Source organism: Antechinus flavipes, chromosome 1, assembly GCF_016432865.1.
Source record: "Antechinus flavipes isolate AdamAnt ecotype Samford, QLD, Australia chromosome 1, AdamAnt_v2, whole genome shotgun sequence".
Taxonomy (NCBI): Eukaryota; Metazoa; Chordata; class Mammalia; order Dasyuromorphia; family Dasyuridae; genus Antechinus; species Antechinus flavipes.
In genome coordinates this window covers 106206326-106224072 of record NC_067398.1, presented here as the reverse complement: position 1 = coordinate 106224072, position 17747 = coordinate 106206326, and the positions used below count along the sequence as shown (strand labels likewise).

The following is a 17747-nucleotide window of genomic DNA, read 5'->3' as shown; positions in this document are numbered from 1 at the left end:
AAATCACAAAATTCTCTCTCAGTTTCCTCCTCTATAAAATGAGAATAATAACATTCAGGGCTATTAGATTAGATTGCTATATAGATGCAATATTTTATTATTTATTAAATATGTTATTTAGTATTTTAGAACAGAAAACAAGATTAATGAAGTAGGGGATGTGAGTAATGAGACAAGACAATGTAAAGAGGTTGAAATGTAGATAGTACATTAATAGGCAGATAGATAGATGGATGGATGTATGGATAGAGAATTAAGCTGTTATTGACCACTGGAAGACCCATCCCTTCTGAGATAGAAAGAGAAAAATAATAGATTTAGAAATGAAAAAAAATTGAGGTGGGAAGTAAAAGAATTACAGAAGATGAAAAAAAAATAGTAGATATAATTTATGAACTGAAATGTTTTGTTCTTTCTACTTTTGTCCTAAGTGGCTGGCACATAATAGGTACTGAATAACTACTGATTGGAGAAAAGCAAATTAATTTTTTTTCTGAGGTACCACCTCAGAATATACCACTTTTATATCTATCAGACTAGATACTGTGACAGGAAAAGAAAATGATATTGAAAAGATTGTAAGAAAATTGCCAAACTAATGGATTGCTAGTTGAATTGGTAATTGATCCAACCATTCTGGAGAGCAATCTGGAAGTATTTCCAAAAGAAAATCAAGTGATGCATATCTTTTGATCCCCTGAAATCTAAATGTCTGAATCCTAAAGACATCATATAAAAGGGGGAAAGGACATACACGTATAGAAATATTTATAGCAGCTCTTTTTGAGGTGGTAAAGAATTGGAAATTGAGGGATACTTATCAATTGGAAAATGGCTAAGCAAGTTGTGATATATGAATGTAGTGAAATGCTATTGTGGTTACCAGAAATGGTAAGCAGGCTGATTTCAGAAAAAAAAAACAAAAACAAAAACAAACAAACAAACAAAAAAAAACCTGGAAAGACTAACATGAACTGATGCAAAGTGAAATGAGTAGAACCAGAAAAACATTGTACACAGTACCAGTAACATTGTATGATGAACACTTTTTGACAGACTTAGCTTTTCTCAATGATACAATGATCCAAAATAATTTGAAAGAACTCATCAAAGAAAATGCTATCTGCTTCCAGAAAAAGATCCAATAGAGCCTGAAGGTAGACCAAATCATACTATTTTCATTTATTTTTGCATGTGTATTTTATTTTTCTGTTGGCCTATTTCTTCTTTTAAAACATGAGTGATATGGAAATATGTTTCACATAATTGCACAAATATAACCTATTCAAAATTCTCACCTTTTTAGGGAGGGGAAAGTTGAGGGAGGAAGAAAAAAAATAGATCACAAAATTAAATATAAAGTTTAAAAATCTTTACATATAATTGGAAAAATAAAATATTATTCAAAAGGGTCAAAAGAAAGGGAAAAAACACTAACTTTGACATGAGAGAATGAAACAGATTATTTAATTTTGATTTGAGGGAACTAAGTTTGAATCCTGGTTCATCTGCCAAACATTTAAGGGCATTCAAGTGTTTTCAGTGAAGTACAGTTTCATATGTGACAATCATAGCTATTGAAGCTGAGATAATTGCACAGAACTTAGAAACAAAATGAGTTTGGTCATTATTTACTTTGATTATATTTTGAATAATCAGGACATACATAAACACCCTTAAAAGTGAAAGATAATTTGGTTTAAATAACCACATGCCAATATTTATTTTAGGCTTTATTATTGCAGTTTGCTAACTTGTATTGGGATTTTAAAAATAATTTTTTTTACTTTAAAAATATATTTAAATAAAATTGTTGTCAAATAAATTTGACAGCACACAGTTTCTTTTCTAATAATGTCATTAATATTAGGGAATCACTCATGCTATGTCATATTAAATCTATACAAAGACCAGTTAATAGTGAATACTCTAATTCTGTAGTAATATCTTTGGGTCAATACTGGATCATTTGCCAGCTTACAGATTTTTTTCTTACTCATTTTGATTTACATCCCTTTATTGAAAATAATCATCAGGGTAAAAAACATACAGTGGTTTGTACTATTGAACTTGGTCTTAATGATTCAACTATTAAGATTAACTTCTCTTAAACAATGACTCAGCAGTAATAATAGCAAGTTTAGATTAATCTATATGGATGAAATGATAATAACTTTACCCAGTTCTGTGAAAGATACAATGGAAAGACCTTTAGATTTGGAGTTAAAAGATCTAGAGTTGAATCTCAAATCAACTTATTAGTTATGGCACCTTGGGTATTTTCTATCTGACATTAGACACTCACTAATATCTGCTAGAGAGAAATTTAAAATTCCTATTATAATGTAAATGGACAGTGTTCAATGAAATTAAACATGGTGAGTAGGGAGAATTAAAACATGGCTAGTAGAGCATCAACATAATGATGTGGTAGAAAGAAAGATGACTTTAAATTTAAGAAACATAGGTCCCATTTTAGCCTTTGCAACCTCATCCACTAGTCATAGGGACTGTGATCTTTCCTCCAACTAACTATAAAAATAGCTCAGATCCTTCACACTAAGAAGCAAATGGCAGTCATTTCTCCTTTCCAACTTGTCAGATTTCTTTCTGTGAAATGTAGGGATTGGAATAGATGATCTCTAAAGTCCCTTTAAGTTTTAATTTTGTGATGTTATCTTTACCAAGACCATATTTTGAAATGGTTCAATTTCAAGCATGTTGAGAAGGCCTACATGTAAAAAACAAAATCACCTATTGACTGATGCCTGAAATTTCACAGTATTAACCATAAATTAAAGTCAAGGTCTCTAGTAGTTATTAAAATAAATCTTCTTTATAGGGACAAGACTTTAAGCTCTTCTAAATTAATGATATGCTATTATGATTGAAGAATTTGAAAGGATCAGATCAGAAGGATCTGATCAGAAGATTCTACATCTAAAGTTGGAAGAGACATTAAAAACTACTCTAACACTTACATCTTATAAATAAGAAAACTGAAGTCCAGCAAAGCAATTGGCTTACATGCGAAAATGTATTCTCAGGGAGAATCTATTGAGCAAAATGAAAAAAAAAAGTTTTGAGTAAGTGGTTATACAGGAGCATTAAACAATGACAGGGCAAGGAAACACAGGAGAAAAGAAGAAATAAAATGAGAAGTCTGCAACTGCATCCACAAATAATTTATCTCAACATGTTATATAAGGCCTTTGACTTTCTTCTGGAGGTATTTACCATTTTAGTTATTTTGGTGAAATTTATGTCTTCTTCCTTTCTTTTCTTAGGCACCAATGGAAAAATAAAAGTAGCTCTCAAATTTGGGCATGTCCATTTTCCAAAGGGTTTGAAGGTAGAAACTCAAATTATTTTCGTTTGGCTAAATTAATTTAATGAGATTATTTGGATATTTCCTGACAGAAGAGAACTGTTCTCTTCAACCAAACATTTACCTGCAACATCTGATAAAGAAAATCTAATTTCTGGAATTAAGAAAATATTACCATATATTTTCTATACAATGGAGGATAAACTTTTTAAAAATATGAGCTATTTTTTTCTTAAACTTTTGAATTTTAAAAGTACAGAGATTTAAAATGAATGCTGAACATTTGTGTAGGGCAGAAAATTTCAGCAAGTTGTAGATGAGTAATAATTTCTTCCTGGAAATGGCAACATATATGAGAAAATTGATCCATTGAAATACCCAGAATTTACATGCAATTTATATGATTCTATTCTAAGTCAGACTATTTAAAGAAAAAAGAGGATAATGGGAAGAAAGGAGGGAGGAAAGAAGGAATGGAAGATGAAAAAAAGGAAGATGGCATGTAGGAAAGAAACTGAGTTAGAGGAATTAAATTTGGAAAGGGGGAAAGAGAGATGAAGATTTAAAGAAAAAATTAGAAAAAAAATTAAAAAATAAAATTGAATACTGAAACTTTAGAATTATTTTCAAATTAGAAAGCATTAATTAATCTTGTTAATTCAACCCTTCCCCCCATTCCTTGACCTTATTTCAACATAATAAATATTGCCAAATTGTGGCTCCTGATTCTTTAGTATAACCTTTCAATTGAAATTTTAAAAAGTACCTAGAAAATAATGTTTTTAATGAAATTTTCCTGCTTATGTTTTATGGCTAGAAAAGAAATTAAGAGCATGTGGATATATCTTCAATTAATTCCATAAGTATTTATTGAATATTACCTCTGTGCCAGACATTGAACTAAGATGTGGGGAAAGATGAAAAGAATTCATGTCCTTATGAAGATTACATTTTGTTAGGAAGAAATAATATGAACACAGTTAAATAATAAGTATCTGTGGGGATCAATTTAGACCTCAATTGCTAGCACTTTCCCTTGTCATAATAAATCCCTTTTATTTTACATTGTATCACCCACAAGCTCACAGTACATGTTATAGTGCTCTGAAGTAATTTTCTAGCTCTTGTAGAAGCATATTCATTGTTTTCCTAACTTGAAAGAAATTCTTCTGAAGAGTAGAGAAATCAAGAATAAGAAATGTAGTAGAATGGTGGAAATTATTGTATTTGGTCTCAGAGAAGGTTTGAAAATTAGCTCTGCTCACCAATTTCATAACATTAGACACTTCACTTGATCACTTTGGATGCTACTAAGCAAATCACTTGATTACTTTGGAATTATAGTTTCTTTCTCTGTTAAATGAAGAGGTTGGACTAAATCACTTTAAAGTTCATTCCAGCCAAATCAGAACTTGAAATTTTGGTACCTGTAGTAAACTCATTGGGGAACAATGAGTGATAGCAATCAAGCTTTGGGGTGAGCCACAGAGTCATAAAGGGGAGGGAAAGGCAGAAAGCAGGAGAGGAGTTTGCAATCTACAGCAAAGAGAACTGGACTAGAGGGGTTAGCTTTCTTGTTTCCTCATGGTGATGACTGAGAACACATAGAGAAGTCTGCTGCCCTAACCATATTTGTGTCCTAAGAAAAAACCCTCATATTTTTCCTAGTTATAACTGTGATTTCTAGATCTAAAGCCCATAATATTTATTTTCTTCATATTACAACTCTATTTTGCCTATGGAAGGCTCATAAATATTTAGTAGTCAGCTAAGAATATCTATGGATAAAGCACTGGACATGAAATCAGGAAGACCTAAATTCAAATTTAGTGTTAGACCCTTAATAACTGTGTGATTTGGGGCAAAATACTTAACCAATCAGTTTTTATCTTTGTAAAATGGAGGAAATAATACCTCTCAGTATTGTTGAGATAAAATAATAGTTTTAAAGTGATTTTCAAAACCTGAAGTGCTATATAAATATTATTTTTGTTATTATTTCTTCAACAAATCAATGAAACAAATCCTAACCCAGCTATTTTTAATAAATACATTTTAAAATGTTGTTTTTGTTTGAACAAGAAGAAAGGGAGATTTTGAAAACTTTGACATTTAATACTTAGGGGAATCTTTCTTCTTCCCCTTCTCCATTTGTTTGTTTCTCTCTAGTTTTTCAGGGCAGTTATTTTTTTATAAAGAAAGGATCATAAGATTATAGATTTTGAACTGGAAGAGATAATAAAGACAATTCAATTCAATGTTCTTATTTTATAGGTAAGAACAGATCCAGACAGGTAATGCATTCAAATGGAGTCCAATGAAAACCTGTTGAATGAAAAAAAAAGTTTACTTACTATTTAAAAAGCATTTATATCAGGCCCACAAGCCTCTTGAAAAAGTGAGATACTGTTCAAACATACCTTAATCTTAAAAGGATAGTTAACAAATGGATCTAATGGAATACCTGTGATGTTATTGACATCTTTGAGTTACTTCATATAACTTGCTTTTCTCATGAGTCTGCTTTTATGATGGAATTCTGGCAGTTTCTTATGGTTTTGGAAGGTTTAATTGATACTTTTCCTTTTCAAGAAATTGTGATTAAGAGCTTTCACTACATTAAGTGTGCTATTTTAATGAATTCATAATAACATTTGGTATTCCCTAGCACTTGTAGCCAAGGATTCCAACTGTATTACCAGTGATAGCTCATTAGTCCGTTATACTTCTGAAGAAGGCTGTGGATAAATATTTTCATTTTTTTCCAGTGGGTTTTATTTTTCTATGAGCTCATTAAGAGAGGAACCCTGACATTTAGATCTCTTTGGCCTTAAAATCTTAAGTTTGGAGTTCTGTTTGATTGCTTTCATCTATTCAATATGGGTAGCCATGGCCGAAATGAATACATACTTCAATGGTTTAAGGACTTCTTATTTTATCTGGATAGGTACTCGATGTTTTACAACTCCTCCACACCTTCATATGTTTAATAAGTTGATGTGGCCAAAAAAAATCCATCATCTGATGGCCAGATCTTTGGTAATGTGTTGTTCCAAACTTAACTAGGTTGATATTAAATGGAAAATATAAACTCCATTGCCAATTTTTTTTTTTAGCTTAGTGATACTTGCTGTAGCTTGAGTTCCATTAATATAGGATGTCAGACATTCCTATCACTCTATGCTATTGAGAAGGATCTGAATGGGAGAAGGATGGAGGGGACAATTGCAGTAACCATACCACTGCCAATTTAGCTCTTACCCAAATTATCCTTACACAGCTAAAATGTGTTACACTATAAAACTGAAAAGGAAAATAAGGAAGTAGAATGAATGAATTTTCAAGAAGGAAATTTGGATGCCTGATCCAGTGCTTAATTCCAATACCAGGTTCCACTATACCCCACCCTGGTGCTATTCCATTGTGATTTAGCTTATTATATCCATTATATTAAGGACGGATGATCCAGATAATTTTCAAGTTTAATCTATATATTTTTTGACTGAATTTATACTTCAATGCTCTCCTAATATCTATTTTTACTAAAATTATTGGTTAAAATGCAGCTGAGTGGTACAATGGATAGAGGGCTTGGCCTCAAATCAGGAAGAACTGAGTTCAAATTTGGCCTCAGATACTTACTAGCTGTGTGAATCTTGGTAAGTTAGCTCACTTCTGATTTAGTTTGTACAATTGTCAAAAATGGATAAAAATAATATCTCCTTCCCAGAGCTGTTGTGAGAATTAACCAAGATAATAATCGCAAAATGTTTAGCATAGTGCCTAGGACATGGTAAACATTATGTAAATTCTTATGTCCTACCCTTCAATATTAGTCATCTAGAAGAAGTATATTGCTGGAATTAGATGCATGGAGAGCTGAGTTCAAATGCAGTCTCCTACATCCATTTTTTATGTGACTTTAGACATAGCTCTTTATTTAAAGTAGCCTCACTCAAATCCCTAAGACTTATTTTATTATTATTTCAATTCAATTCAACATACAAACATATTAAATGCATTCCATGAACCTATCAATAATTCAACTTGCATTTATCAAGTTCCTACTATCATAAGTTACTCATTGTGATGGACTCTGGAGAATCCAAATGATGAAAAAAAATCTATACTTTAAAGAAGCTTTGATTATAATTGGGAGAGACAACAAATATAAATATTCAGAGAATAAATAAAAACCAGACAATTAAAACAAGAGGGGATAAAAAGAGAGACAAAGACAAAAAGAGAGAGAGAGATACACATACAGGGACAGACACATGGGGAGAGAGAGAGAGAGAGAGAGAGAGAGAGAGAGAGAGAGAGAGAGAGAGAGAGAATGAATGAACTAAGAATTGTAAAGGACTTCCTGACTATCCTCCTATGTCATATTTTCTCAACATATCAATATAGAAAAAATGCATGTTATGTTCTTGCTCAAATTAAAATACAAAGCTTTAGACTTGTGGCCTATGTTGATAGGGAAAGTTTCAAAATTAGGAGTTTTCTACATTGAAGTAATCATAGGGCTTATAGATGTATACATGTATTTCTCATGACATTTTAGCATGCCAAGTCTCAAATGTACTTTAAAGTAGCGGGAAAGAAGAATTAGATTGTACACTATGAAAAAATCTATTTGATCACAGTTTGAGTTGGAAAATAAAGCCTAGGCTAGAGTTGCTAGGGAATGAAACAAGACTAAGGCAAAATGCCATTGGAAAGTTGGAAAGTATCTATTGCTCTCATTTGAAGAGTCCTCTGACTTGATCTTGGTTGAATAAATGAATGAATCTTCTATCTTCTGGCCTAGCTTTGCTTTTGTGGAAAATGGAAATGACATCAGTGGGGTAGATGCATGCACATACACACCCGTTGCTAAGGATTGATGTAGTTGCCAGGTGGAAATGGCCTGCATTAACCTGCCATGAATACTTAAACATGCTGTCGGCTGTGTGCTGTTAAGGAAACTATCTTGGAAAATGGGGTGATCTGTTATTTCTCAACAACTGCCTAACATTATAGCAGTTGGTACATTTGCTGCTCATTCATTTTGAGTACACTAACTCATTTAGGCATTCTGTCTCTTCTGGGGTCCAGCAAAGTCCAAATAGAGTGACGGTGTAACTTATAATAATGACACTACTTAACGAACACTATACCCCTGAGAAAGTGAGTCTTAACTAGGAATTCACAGAGCCCTATCAAGTCATTATGAACTAAATGTGCTAGGAACTTCAAATCAGTTTCTACTTAACAGAGGAAGCAAGAAGGTGCCCTCTACAGCCTAGCTCCAAATTCACTTTCAAGATATATTTCTCCTTACTTCTTTTCTTGAATTCCACATCTGAACCAAATTGAACTACTAGCTACCCTGGCATCCATTTGGATTACTTCACATGAGGATATGGTTTTGAATCCTGGCTCTGTCACTTCCTGTGTGGCCATAGGCCCTAAATTCTCTTGGCCTAAATTTTCTTTTCTTTTCTTTTATGTTTTTATTAAAGTTTTTGTTTTTTTAAATTTTCAAAACATATGTATGGATAATTTTTCAACATTAACCCTTGCAAAACCTTGTGTTTCAATTTCCCCCCTTCCTCCCATCCCTCCCCTAGATGTATTCCTTAGGGAATATAATATATGTTAAACATGGTATAAATATATGTTAAATCCAATATATGCATACAATTATTTATATATATTTTTTACAATTTTTATTTATATTTATACAATTATGCTTCACAAAAAAAAATCAAATCAAAAAGAAAAAAAAGAGAAAGAAAATAAAAGGCAAGCAAACAATGACAAAAAGAGTAAAAATGCTATGTTGCAATCCACACTCAATTTCCACAATCCTCTCTCTAGATATAGATGGCTCTCTTCATCACAAGATTATTGGAACTGTTGGCCTAAATTTTCATATCTGTAGTGAGTGGATAGTACTAGAACAATGATATCATATACAAACAGAGCCACTATGCTATCCATGAATATTTCTGCAGACTACATATTGACTTTATTTTAAAATGTAATATTACCTGTGTTTTATTATAATATTATTTATTGTATTAAATGTTCTTCAATCACATTTCATTCTGGTTTTGTATTCTGTGGCTGGTTTGATACCTCTGGACTAGATGACCTCCAAGATTCTTTTGAGTTCTAAATGAAAGGGCCAAGGATCAATGTTTATTATTAATTACTGTCATCTCGATTCTTTTCTTCTTTGACAGTTTAGGTTTGAGAGGCAGTATGTCAGACTAGATGGTAGTTGACTTTGGGCACGGAGGACCTAATTTCTAGTTCTGCCTATGGTACATAATGCCTGTGAGATCCTGGTCAAATAACTTTTCTGTGTTATAGGCAACTTCCAAGATTGTAAGTTGCAAAGAGGATCTCACCTTTATTAGCAGAGGAAATTTCTTCATTTGTACTTTCTATATACCAATAAAATCATAAGTCCTTTCCCTATTTATATTTCTTTTGAGGCCTATTAGGGGTTCCTTTTCTTCCATGTCTTCTCTGTCTTCCTCACCTCTTTTCCTCCTCTTTAGAGATGAAATCTTTCTTTTTGTCATCAAATTTTAGGAAAATATTTTTTTTCTCACACTCCATATTGTGTAATGTTGATCTAAGCATATTTCCCTCCCAATAATTGAATGAAAAACCCTTGTTGGCATAGGTTCTCACATCATCTTTTTTTCCTTGACATCTACCAAAACAGTGCCTTGTATTAATAGGCATTTAATTAATTCTTGTTAAATTAAAAATGAATTGAATTGGACCTTTCAATTTTTATTGGCTTGATTGCATAAGATAAATAGAACTTAGAGATAGAAGTGACCTTATTAACCTGTAATATAAGTGCTTGGTTTTACAAATGATGAACAAAAGTTCAAGACAGAGAAAATGGCTTTTCCAAAAACATATAGGTAGAAAGTAACAGTGATGATATATAAGTTCAATCTTTGTGGACTCCAAATCCCAATATTCTTTCGACTAAACTATACAGTATTGCCTTTCGAATAGGTGAGGCATCTAATGGACTTATAAACAGTTTGAAAACAAATATATGCTTTACTATTTCTTTTTAAAATTATTTTTATTTTTCTCAAGTTATATTTAAAACAAAATTTGCATTGTTTTTTTTAAATTTTTATTTAATGATTACTTTATATTGACAACATTATCCCTTGCACTTGTTTCTTTTCCGATTTTTTTCCTCTCCTTCCCTCCATCCCCTCCCCTAGATGGCAAGCAGTCCTTTATATGTTGGATATGTTGCAGTATATCCTAGATACAATATATGTTTGCAGAACCGAACAGTTCTCTTGTTGCATAGGGAGAATTGGATTCAGAAGGTATAAATAACCCGGGAAGAAAAACAAAAATGCAGATAGTTCACATTCGTTTCCCAGTGTTCTTTCTTTGGGTGTAGCTGCTTTTGTCCGTCATTGCATTGGTTTTTAATACTATTTCAAAAATGTCTAGAATTAATCATCTTATGTTCAACTTTTCACTTTGCTTTGGTATTGATGATACACCAATTCTTTGACTTAATTTCCTCATCTGTGGCATCCTTGGTCTCAGCTCCCTAGGGATATGATTATTTTCACCTTATCTTGTTTTGAAAAAGGCCTCCAGTCAACTTTCTAGGTACTATGCTGTCTACCTCTGTATAGCATATTCATCTTTTCACCCTCTCTTATATCTCTACCTTGGCCTTGGACTTTGCATTTGAGTAGCCTAGCTCTGATGGGTGAGTTTTTGCCTTAAATTGCCAGATAAAATGCCTCTTTGCCATCTCTTCATCATACTCCTTTTCCATCCCAATTCTCTTTTTTGTGTGTGTGTGTTACTGTCCCCCATTAGAATGCAATTTCATCATTTAAAGAAAAATTAATTACAATTCTATAAGGACTATTTCAAAAAATAGGCCAAGAATGAGTTTTACCAAATTACTTTTACAACATAAATATGTTGCTAATATCTAAACCAAGAAAAGCAAAAACAAAGCAAGTATAGAGCAATTTCCCTACTAAATATTGATGCAAAAATTTTAAATAAATCACTAGCAAGGAGATTATAGCAACATATAAAGATCAGACATTTTGACCTAGTGTGGCCATTTATACCAGGAATGTAGGGCTAATTCAATATTATGAAAACCATCAGTATAATTGACCATACCAACAATAAAACAACAAAAATCATATGCTTATCTCTATAGATGCATAATAAGCTTTTGACAAACTAAATTGTTCCTTCTTAATAAAAAATACTATGAGACATAGGAATAAATGGAACATTCCTTAAAATGATAAGTGATATTTGTTTAAAATCACCAGCAAATATTATGTAATAGTTTAACTAGATACTTTTTCAATGAGATTAGGCATAAAGAAAAGATGCCCATTATCATCATAAATATTTAATATTGTATTAGAAATTCTAACTATGAGATAGTTAGTTGCAATAGGCAATGAAGAAATCTAAAATATCACTTTTTATAGATAATAGTATACTTGTAGAATCTTAGAGACTCAAATTAAAAAAAAAAGTTGAAATTTAACAACTTTAGCCAAGAAATAGGATATAAAGGAAACCCTCATAAATCATCAACATTTCTCTATGTTGCTAGTAAAGTTTAATAGGAAGAGAAAGAAAAAGAAATTCCATTTAAAATAATTGCAGACAATATAAGATCTTTCAGATTCTACCTAGTAAGGCAAAACCAGAAATCAATTTAGAAAAATGTGAAGGAAGATAGACTAACTATACAGATCTTCAACTCTATTACAAAGTGGTAATCATCCAAAAAAGAATCTGGTATTGGCTAAGTAAAAGAGGGGTGGATTGTTGAAATAGATTAGGTTCACAATACATAATAGTAAAGGATCAGAGCAATCTAGTGCTTAATAAATACAAAGATGTAAGCTTTTGGTTCAAGAATTTATCATCTAACAAAAAAAAAAATCACTAGGAAACTTGGAAAGCTGTTGTGGAGAATCTAGATAGTCCAACATCTAACAATGTATACTAAAATAAGATCAAAATAAGTACATTATTTAGGTAAATTAAGATAAAATTGAATATTTTACCTATCAGATCCATGGATAACGAGAGAATTTATGACCAATTAAGAGATAGAGAACATTACAGAATACAAAAGGGACAATTTTTATTACAGTAAGTTAAAATAGTTCTGCACAAACAAAATCAATTCTAAGATTAGAAGAAAGGCAGAAAACTGGAAAAAGAGAGCAAATTTCTCTGGTAAAGGTTTCATTTCTCATATATATAGATAACTGAGTCAAGTTTATCAGAATATGAGCCATTCCCCAATTGTTAAATGGTAAAATGATACAAACAGCAATTTTCAGAAAAAGAAATTAAGATATATTTGTAGTCATATGAAAAATATTCAATCGTTGCTGATTAGAGAAATACAAATTAAAAGAACGTTGAGGTACCTATCAGATTAGCTAATATGATAGAAAAGGAAAATGACAAATACTGAAGGGGATGGGGAAAAATTGGGACAATACAATTCTGTTTAGAGTTGTGAATTGATACAAAAATCCTAGAAAGTAATTTGCAAATATGCCGAAAGGGCAATAAAACTATTGACCCTTTGACTTAGCAATATGACTGTGTCTATATCCCAAAGAAATCAAATAAAAATGTAAGGACCTATATATTATTATTATTCAGTTGTAGCCAACTCTTTGTGACCACTTGAACATACTGTGCATGTGGTTTTCTTGGCAAAGATACTCAATAAAATAATCCCAGATAATCCCAAAGGATTTATTAATGAAAAAGTATTATCTACCTCCAGAAAAAACAAATAAAATAAAACAAAACTGATAATGTCTGAATTCAGATCAAAGCATACTTTTAAAACTTTATTTTTCTTATTTTATTTTATGTTTTCTTTTGCAACATGACTAATATGAAATATATTTTTCATGATCTCACATGAATAATGTATATCAAATAATTTGCTTTCTCAAGAAAAGTCAAAAGGAAAAAAAAGAATTTTTATACTTAATGAAACAAATAAAAATATATTAGAAGGAAAAATATGGTTAAAATAATATAAGTTGCTTAAGAGCAGAGAAATTGGTTTTTTTTTTCCATTCACATCTTCTGTGTTTGACATAGTTTCTAGCATGTGATTAAGAAACAGATAATTGTTTATCATCTATTGTCTGTATTTATAATCTATCTACTCATCTGCCCATTATCTACTAATATATCAATAATACACACACACACATATATATCTATGTTTAAATATATATATATATCCATACTATCTGCCTACCTCTCTTTCTGTCTATCTGCTTATTTCAAATCTTGAACTAATTAACTTTTTTCTTTGCTCCTCTAATGCCCAATGACCCAATAATGTGGTCATAGTTTGGTGGATTGGAATGCTACTTTTTTAGTATTTTTAATATTAAATGAACAAAATATATTTGTAATACATGTTTATCATTAAGCTTTGAGAACACCTTAGAAGTTGTGAAGTCATTGAAAGATAGCTCCATCCAAGGTCTTCAAAGTTAGGTTATCTGTATAAGTTTATGGGATATATTTGAAGAAACAGAAGGGAGGCTGAGAGGAAGGAGGTGTTGAAGATTAAAGAGAAGTATTCCCTGGTATGTATCTTATAGAAGATAAAATGCTAATTAGTTAAAAAAAAAAAGAATCCTGTCCTAAACAAAACCAACTGACCTTAAGTTCTATGCTAAGGTTTGACTGAAAGATTAAAGAATAACTGAGGACAAAAGAAAGACATTTTCTACAATAATATTCATAAACTGATCTATATACTAATGTCATACTATTATTTTACAAATTAGAATTATGATTTGAACTTAATAAAAGATGAATCAAAACAATTAATTACCTTCCAGTTTTATGTGACTTCTTTGGTGCAGACAATAAATCTCTCTGTAACTTTAGAAGATGACTCTTAGTTATCAAAGAATCAAGAGACTTGCTTACGATCGCACAAAGCAAGTATGTGCCAGTGGTAGGACTTGAATTTAAGTGTTCCTGGTGCCACAACTACTCTTTTATCCATTATACTACAATACTTAATAAAATTTATAATAACCATTATGCAAATAATTGAATGTGTGCTAATAATTCCATATATTGCTGTTTAAAGAAAAAGGCACATTTTAAAGAAAGAAATATAATCTTTATTCTTTCCTTCCTTCCCTGCTTTGTTCCTTCATTCTTTCCCTATTTCACTCCTTCTTCCATTTTTGCGTTCTGTAGACCAATTACAGTGCCTGACATACAGTTGTGTGCTAAAAGAAGTATCTATGGAATTTTCTAATATACTAATGAGTTTAGTAGATCTTTCTTACAGGTTGTTTTCAGAATATCACCAATAATGCTTTGTATCGTTATCTTGCTTGGAAAACCATTATTAAGAATCAACTTTTTATTTATAGAAGATGAGGCCTTTGTTAGCAAAAAGCATGGCCCAGATGTACTGTTAGGAGTATGATTTTCATTTCAACCTAACTCAACAGACATTGTTATAATACAATAAAAGTTCCCAGCATGTAATGTACTATTTAAACAAGGAAATCTGGGGGCACTTGGATGAATGACAAGTCACATGTGGGAGCTCATTAAAAGAAGGTATGAGAGCTTTGGGGAAGAGTCTAGGAACAGAATTCTCTCTAGAAGCTAAGGGTTTTGGTTGATTGGAAGAGTCTCTTCAGCTAATCTAAAGTTCCTTAAAGACAGTATTTAAAAAAATATACATATGTATATGTATGTCCATATACAGACATATTTAACAATATCCTTATTCTCTTTCTTAAAGTAACCCTGAACTTTTGCTAGCTTGTTGAGTGATTGTGTGAGAGAAAGAATTTTACAACTTGATTGGTTTTAAGGGATAAATAATAATCATGGGCAAGTAAGAACTTGAAGGCACATCTATCTATTATTTGACCCAAACTTGGAGGTAACCATTAAAGTTGGAAGCATAGCTAGGACAGTCCATGGCTGCTCTTGTGTTAGGGAAGCTTATGTCTATAAGCTTAGCTTTGAATGGCACATTATTTCCTCTGTGAACCCCAATCTATTTTCTGCCTGACTAAGCTTATAAAACTCTGCATAAATTCCCCCTCTCAGCCTGTTCTGTAATCCTGTGAACACATTGTCTTCCTGTTCATTCCTTCAGCCAGCGAGCACCAGCTGTTGGGCCCTGGAAACAATTTTATGTTTAAAAAAGAAGGAAAAAATGGACGATCAGAAAGCTGTGAAAACTGCAAACCTCTTTAGCTACACAGAAGTTTTAGGATGGAGAATATTTGACCTGCATAAAAGAAATTATTAGGACTTCCATCCATCATTGTACTGCTAACGTGCTATAGTTAGATCAATTTTTGCTGAGAGTATCCAGCTACTGTGGTTCTGCAGTGAGTCTGTAAATTAATCCACTTTTGTTTGTTATGTTCTGAAGGAAGGATAAACTGGAGCTTAAAAATGAGCAAAGATATAATTATCTTAACGTGGTGTTCATATTTTTTTCTCATATAAAAACTCCCCAAACTTCCTTTTTATCTATATTTTTTCAGCTTCAAAGGAAAGAGGAAGTCATTTGAAAATATCTCTAATTACTTGAATGCAGGCTTTTTCATGCCTCAAATAAGTAGCAAAGCTAGTTGTTATAATTAGAAGTTATATAAAGATAGAGTTTATATAGATTATAGCTAATTGCTTAAATAAAACCACAATCTCTTATCACCATGACTGGAAAGATATCAGACAAATGTAGGAATCAAACAATAAGTCAAAATGAGAGATGTGGAGCTTACAATAGGGGAAAAAATCATGTAAAAAACTGTTTAAAGGAAGATCGGCTGCCATTGTTGTGGATGCTATAAATTGTCTTGCCATTTGCAGATTTAATTAAAGACAGATTTGGAAGAAGGAAAAAAAATTACACAACACAACATTTCCTGGCATTTCTATGCCTCTAAAAGCTTGAATAGGATATCTATACACCTTCTGATATTGATGCTTTTTTCCTAGCTTTTATTGACTATTATTTCTGGATACAACAATTTATAAAACAAGTGACATTGCTTATACTAGAAACATAATGGCTGGGGGAAAAGAACATTGGCCAGTCTTATGAACCTGTCAGAACTGGAGGAAATCAGAGAAGTTTGAAGTCATGTGAGTAAGTTCAGACTTGTTCTCAAAATCTGTTAGTGTTTCACGTGCCCTCTAATTCAGGAAGTACCCTTTGGATATAACTACTCTTATCCCTGATAGATCTACAAAATTCCAGTGGAACAATGGTAAGCATTATAGCTGTGAGTCAGGAAGACTTTTTGGGTTTGAACACTATGTCTTATGATACATGTGGAACATTGTGAAGTCATTTCACTTTCAGTCTCGGTTTCCTCATGTATAAAAAGGGAATAATGACAACTATGGTATTAAGTCACAAGGGTGTTATGAGGATCTAATGAAAACATTCATAATACACAATATTTTTCATTAGCAAAATGGAATTATTCATGCCTAGTTATATAATTTTAAGAAAAAAAGTATCAGTTCTGCCTTAGAAGGTTATAGTTTTTACATTTCTGAATGACCTCACTTTGTCATACTAGGAGAACCACAGAATTTGGAATAAGAATCTTTATTTCTGCTATTAACTATTTCAGCTATTCTGGATGAGTTATTTATTCCTTTTGCATTTCAGAGTCCTCCCTATAAAATTAAGGAACAGATCTCTAAGTAATATTCCAGTTCTTTAATGTTATGGTTCTTTGATTTTTCTAGTATGGAACCATAAAGCCTGAACTGCTGCTGCTGAGTAATTTTCTTTTCCCCTTATTTCACAACACCTTTGGAACTCTGAATGACCAGTCCCTTGTCTTCTTTCTAAATGCATTTTTTAGATTTTGTTCTGGGACAAGATTTTAATGCTGGTTCAAATTAAAGTTTGTTTGTTTGTTTGTTTGTTTGTTTTTGTTTCTTTGTTTGTGTGTGTATGTGTTCCTTAATGGTTATGCTCTAGAATTCTATATATGTTGAGGTATAGTTGAAGGTGTAAGATTATTATCTACAAAACATGGGACCATAGATGTAGAAAAGGAGGAGGAAATTCACATATCATATAGGCTGGTCACTCCATTTTACAGATGAAAAAAACAGAAGCCCAAAAAAGTCAGTTGATTTCCTGAATGTTATATAGATAGTATTTAGCATAGGTGGGACTTAAACTGAGATCCTCTGATATATATATGTATATGTAGAATTTAATCATTCTGCCTCAATCTTTCAAACATAATTTTGGGGTGCAATGTCTTATACAAAGTAGGTATTTAATTTGTTTGCTGAATAATTGAAAAGCGACCCAGGTCAGTAA

General features: G+C 31.7%; 1 protein-coding gene across 18 annotated transcripts in view; it reads right to left on the bottom strand.

Moving 5' to 3' along the window:
- Positions 1 to 17747, bottom strand: part of PTPRD (protein tyrosine phosphatase receptor type D) — a 2844105-nt gene that overhangs the window by 806543 nt on the left and 2019815 nt on the right. The window lies entirely within an intron of this gene.